Here is a 6,625-nt window from a genome sequence, read left to right as displayed (position 1 = left end):
GTGTAAAAATAATTGCAGCATCAAAATTGTCATATTATATATAGATATGCGCAGGAATAATTATAGATCCAGGTTTTTCTCGTTGAAAGTACCATAATAACTGTGGGGTATTCTGAATATAGATTTCACTGTATTATATGTAATTTCCTTGCGGAAATATGCCATTTTAACCCGTTACTGTCAATATTGTTATATGGAAGAATATTTTTGGAAAATTTTCAGATGAATAGTTGTTGCACATGAATGTATATATACTCATGGTTGGTTAGACAATGGAATATTAATATTAATATGCCCTTGTATCGTCATGTAATTTTGTAAATTGGAAGTGGGTCTCAAAAATTAAAGAAAACTAGATTGACTACAAAATAGAAACTGTAACAGCTGAAGTCAATATAGACGCAAAATTGAGGGATATTTTTTGTAAGTCTTTGGTTTCCATCTTTGAGTAACACAATTAAGTGTATACACAGTCATGTATGTACGTAAGTGTTCTCTCCCAACACCCTCCCACTCACAACACCACTTCCTCCTCCCATCCTTCCCTCTACCGTCCACCCTTTCGCTTCCCATTCATTCCCATCTTAAACCCTAATTGCCTTGGCTTACGCTACGTTCTCACGGAGGGTGGATGGGGTATCCTGTTTGATGAGTATTTGTTTGAACATTAAATTTCAATCTAGGGTTTTCTAATGTTATGGGATATGTTATTGTGACCTGCACAGTAGGTACAAGGAAGTCCTTAGAACTTTGTGTTGCAATTAACGTCGTTGGGTTGATCACACCGATCCTCACATTTTAACCTTTTTGACGAAACTGAAATGAGGTTATCTCAATAAGAAAAAACTCGTGTTGCCTAGACACACACAGATCATTACTTTATATATTAAATAGGAAGAAACAATACATAAACTTATAGTTGATCATCTACGTTTCCATTATGTTTTGACTAAATTAGCACATAGAATACACACACTCATATATATATATATATATATATATATATATATATATATATATATATATATATATATACATATATATATATATATATATATATATATATATATATATATATATATAGAGAGAGAGAGAGAGAGAGAGAGAGAGAGAGAGAGAGAGAGAGAGAGAGAGAGAGAGAGAGAGAGAGAGAGAGATGTATGTGTGTGTATGTGTGGGGGGTGCATTAAAATATTTTTAATCACTTGCAAAGGGAGGAGGAAACCTTTACACTTTTGACATGGTACAGTATTTTTATGGATTAAATGTATAATTATAAATGAAAATTTAGCTACTGATGCAAAACGAGATACATTACCGGAAAATAAAGAGATTAGTTTTATTTTGATTTCGATGGAGACAATACTAAGAAATTTTAATGTATTGAAATTAAAGGGCAAAATCGTATTCATTGGTGTTTCATATTCATTTTATAAAGCTACATGACGTGGGGGCTATTACGACACTCCCGCCTGGATGAATAACGTTGTACATGAAATGTTTTGCAGTATTTGAATTGTCTAAACAGAATGCTCGGCAGTATCCTTCAAGGATAGACATAACGTATTTTTTACTTCTACAAACGAATTAAAAAAAAAATCATCGTAGAAAAAAATGGGAAGGCTAATTTTACGTTAGTAACGATCGCTGATATTGCTGAGGTCATACCAAGAACACTGTCTCATAGAAATCCTTTAGGATTAATGTTATCGCCAGCCTTTTAGACGAATATTCATAATCATTTGCTTATGTTGTTTAAGTGAGAAAATATGTCCGTTTATGTTAAAATATAGTATGAAAGTTTTGGAATGCCGTTAAAATTGGCGGATTGTACTTAGTTACGTTTCGATTTTGCATGTGTAGATATATATATATATATATATATATATATATATATATATATATATATATATATATATATATATATATATATATATATATATATATATATATATATATATATATATATATATATATTGTGTGTGTGTTTTATTTACCTTTTTATGTTCATGATCTGTTGTTCAGGATAAAGTGATTGGAGCTTACGATACCGTTGAAGTCTCCCGTGGTAAGGCTTCTTCACTACGCGACCGCTTTACTATTTCTCTTTTAATTGTAGGGAGGGTGAATTTATATAGGAAAGGACTTTATCTCCGTGTCATGGCAGTTTACCCAAGTGTACCTGACAATTATTTTCAGACCGTGTAGGCTAATGATGTGCCAAGTTTGTAAATGAATCACTCGAAATGTCAAGTGGGACCTGAAATTTTGGTTTTATTTGGAAAATTCATCTTAGTAGAATGCTATGTATGTATAAAAAATTAGGTTATGGTTTTTTTCTGAATAGGTAAAATTGTCAGTTATAAATAAAAAAAAAATTCCACTTGAACAGGAGGGAAGTAATTGGCTGATATTGAAAACATGGAAATCTATTTACACTTACTTGTTGATGATGGTGATGTTCACGGTTGAATAATAGGAAGTCTCAATTGTGATTACTTGCAATGGCCTTTTAAATTTTTATTTGCTTTATCTTTCGTTTTGTTTCTCTCTTTTTGCGTACAGTGGAGGTATACGAAAAGTAAACTCTCAAGTTGGCAGAGAAGGAAGAGAAGTCCAGACAGAGACTTTAGACGAATCCATAACACGGGTTAATCCTCTTAGAATCAGCTGCTTTATTAGAAGTTTTTTAAGGAAAACCTCTTATCTAACGGTTATTGAAAAAACGTAACAATCCAAAATTCGAGGAGGACCTATGTAATAGTCGTCTCTCTTCGGGAGTTTGTCTTTCTATTCCCTCTCTTCGTCTTTCTCTTGTAATGGTTCCAGGTTCTTGCCAAAGGGCTGAAGATGGGTCCTGATATGCCCTCGGGCTCTTTCGGAAGTTTTTATGGGTATGGATTGTTTGTTGGGATTTATCTAAATGTTGTTTATTCTTTATATCGGTAATTTTTTGGTATGTTATTGTTTGGTGGCTGTGCTTGTGTTTCAGGTGTAATGTTCACTTTTTGATGGATACTTCTATTTCCGAAACTCGAAATAAACTCAACGTCAGTTTCTCGCTCGCTAAATTTTTTCTTTAACAATTGTCTTATTTTTTCACTAAAGCGATTTTTTGATAAGAAAAGTTCGAAACACTTGTCACATCTCAGAATAGGAGCGACGGTAAAATCCAAAATCTGAGAACACACAACCACCACTTGGGATTGCCTTTTCCAGCAGCACGATGGATCGAGACTTCGTAATCGCCAGAGACTCGGAGAGTGCGCAGCTCGGACCCGAAGAACTACATGTACGCTCACGCCGCCTTCGAGCGCACAACTGAGATGCTGCTACCTTCCTTCCCCCCACACCTTCCCACTTTATCAGGGTCACACTGAGTCTCTGTTGTGGGGAAGGAAGAAGGCACCGCGCATTGAGGCACCCTCTGATTTACCTAACGTAAGAGCTGATGATATTTTGCCAATTCAGGCAGTGGAATTTTGCGAACGAAGTCGTAGTGATTTTCTCTTACTGTATATAGTACTTCTGAAAATGCCAGGAAAGCTGTAGAGTCCCTTGTATCGAAGTTAGAGTAAATTCGAACACCTTTACTCGCCAGGACCTTTAGCCTCCGCTAGTCGTTTCAGAACCATCTTCACATTGTTTCGCTACGGAAAAAACGCCTTTAATGTCACCGTCTATATTGCTCAGAACTGTTTCACATTCAGAATATACGTTTCCATGAGTAACTGGTATAACAGCCAAAATTCTGCATTCAAAAGTCATCCATAGTGAAGGAGCACAAAAGATTCAATATACAGGCCCAGTGATCATTGGTAAGCACTTTCAGCCAATGGTAAGGGGTGAACTGTACGTAGGGGTGGTTCTTTGCGGTAACATGGCCGCTCATTGGCGAAGATCTTGAACATCTTCCCCCTCCGGGCATTGGACTGAGAGAAAGGGCGGAGCTATAGGGGGAAGTGGATTTTGTCGGTACTAGCCACGTGAACAGGTAAAAGTGTTCAGTTAGCACCTGAGCGGCAACTGGCTCAGGTAGTCAGTGGGCAAGTGCCTCTTGTCGATATGTAAATCAAGGATGATTTCGTATGTGTACACTCGAATGTACAATTTTTTTTTCTATCCATTATCATTTTAATTATCCTAGAAAAGGGAAACTTTTATTCACATTAGCATTAAAAAGGCATCATTAATAAATATTTTGCGTACTTTGATTTTGCCTGTACACAAATTACACAATTATTAACACTCGCACAGACATGCGATGCTGAGTGACTTAAATCTTGTATATATTTACACACACGCGCACACACACACACACACACACACACATATATATATATATATATATATATATATATATATATATATATATATATATATATATATGTGTGTGTGTGTGTGTGTGTGTGCGTGTGAATATTATATATATATATATATATATATATATATATATATATATATATATTATATATATATATTACAACAAATACAGCCGTTTTTAGTCCACTGTAGGACAAAGTCCTGGCCTCAGACATGTATCTATTCATGTGTGGTGTTTGGCCAATTTTCATCACCACGCTGGCCAGTGCGGATTGGTGATGGTGGAAGATTTTCGTCTCTTCGCTCACAGGAAACCAACCTAGTAAGGGTGGCCCTGACTAGTAGGCCCTACAGCTTTGCTGATCATTTCGATACGCAAACCCTTTCACCATGTTAAGGTATACCCACTCAGAAAGGGATATATATATATATATATATATATACATACATATATATATATATATATATATACTGTGTATATATATGTATACATACATACATATATATATATATATATATATATATATATATATATATATATATATATATATATATATATATATAATATGATATATATATATACAGTATATATATATATATATATATATATATATATATATATATATATATATATATATATATATATATATATAATGTGTGTGTGTGTAAAATGTAATGATTTTATCACTAGTAGCCTACTCGTGGTTTTTATTTATTCAAATAAGCCAAAAATACCTTTTGATTTTGAATTCACTCTCTGATCCCGTGACAATGAATTTGATATGTAAAGGTATTTGTGGTTTACATGAATAAATGATAATCACGAGTGTTTGGGATAAAGTTATCATAAAAGTGGTACAGGACTACTTATCAAACAGCTGAAATGATGAAGAGGGCTGATTTTGATTCTGATTACAAATCCCAAATTCGACAGGAATAAATACGACAGAGTTGGAATGAACTCTTATCTCTCTTCACGGCTGAATGTTATAAATAAACTACCCTGTTTAACTTTTTGTACACAACACTGAGGTTCGAATTCATCCCTGGACGGACAGAAGTAGGCAACTTGTCATAAAAATAATTTCCTTTTCGGTGTTTGATAACTTAGTTGAATGTATTCGATATTAAAAGGCATTTGGGGCTTACGATTGTTGGGTATATATATATATATATATATATATATATATATATATATATATATATGTATATATATACATATATATATATGTTTATATATATATATATATGTGTGTGTGTGTGCGTGTGTATGTATGTATGTATGTATGTATGTATGTATGTATATAGACTACACAAGGGTATCATCGGTAGCGTTTTCTTCTGCTCGATATAGAGGTCGAAGATTCAATTCCTGGATAAGGATGGGTGAAAACATATGCTTGTTGTTTGTGCCTTTAATGCTGTAATAAGCGAATAACATATCTGGAAGTTAGTTATTGTGTTAACAACCTCATCTCGTAAAACATTTTTAGGTCCGGATTGCATTTCCAGTTAATGGAAAAGATGAAGTAAGGTAACTTGCTTAGATACTATAAGCCTGAACTCTGGCGACACCTCCTTCAGGGACAAAATCTTATAGGCTACTGTAAAAGAAAGGATATTTGTGCACACATATATACATATACATACACATGTTTATGTATGGATGAAAATCAACACAAAATCGTGCTCAAATAGAAATAAATTTCTATCTCATACTGGGGTCGAACCCTAGCCCCTTCAAATGAAGAGGAAGTCGGAGAAAACTTGCTGGTATGAGACTAATGCTTCACCAGGTAAATCGGGAAGAGCAGTTAGCCACTTAGGTTCTGATTTCTTTTGAGCCTCTGATGACATGATTGGTAGCGACCTTGCTTTTCATTTGAAGGGCTAAGGTTCGATCCCGGTATGAGACAGAAATTTATTTCTGTTTGAGCCCGATATTGTATTGATTTTCATTCATATTAATTCGGGGGTAATTCGAACTAAAAGCTATCAATTGTGTCACCTGGTGGGTCGGAAAGTCGGAGAAAACTCGCTGGTATGAGACTGATGCCTCATCAGGTAAATCCTAAAGCCCACCATACACAGACAGTTTTAACTCACAGGCCGACTGAGGAAACCAGATTTAACCGGTTTGTTCAGGCCAGTTTGACCGTGTATGGGGGTATTTTGAACTGAAGGCAAGCCGGAAAGGCGATCGGATGAACTGAAGCGAATATCGAAAATCTAGCCGTCCGTTCTCCTGAATTGACGGCCAGTTTGCACGTATATGGGGTTGCCTGCAGGGCTGCCCTCAGTG

At 34.9% G+C, this 6,625-nt stretch overlaps 1 protein-coding gene across 1 annotated transcript in view; it reads right to left on the bottom strand.

Moving 5' to 3' along the window:
• Nucleotides 1-3,417, bottom strand: part of LOC137620726 (protein embryonic gonad-like) — a 23,649-nt gene extending 20,232 nt beyond the window's left edge. The window contains exon 1 of the mRNA XM_068351090.1: nt 2,444-3,417. The gene's annotated coding sequence lies outside the window, so the exon portion shown is untranslated. The remainder of the gene's footprint in view (nt 1-2,443) is intronic.
• Between the last annotated feature and the right edge of the window lie 3,208 nt (nt 3,418-6,625).

The sequence above is a fragment of the Palaemon carinicauda genome, chromosome 27 (assembly GCF_036898095.1).
Source record: "Palaemon carinicauda isolate YSFRI2023 chromosome 27, ASM3689809v2, whole genome shotgun sequence".
In the NCBI taxonomy this organism is placed as follows: domain Eukaryota; kingdom Metazoa; phylum Arthropoda; class Malacostraca; order Decapoda; family Palaemonidae; genus Palaemon; species Palaemon carinicauda.
The sequence above is the reverse complement of the archived record's forward strand: the minus strand, read 5'-3'. Positions and strand labels throughout refer to the sequence as shown.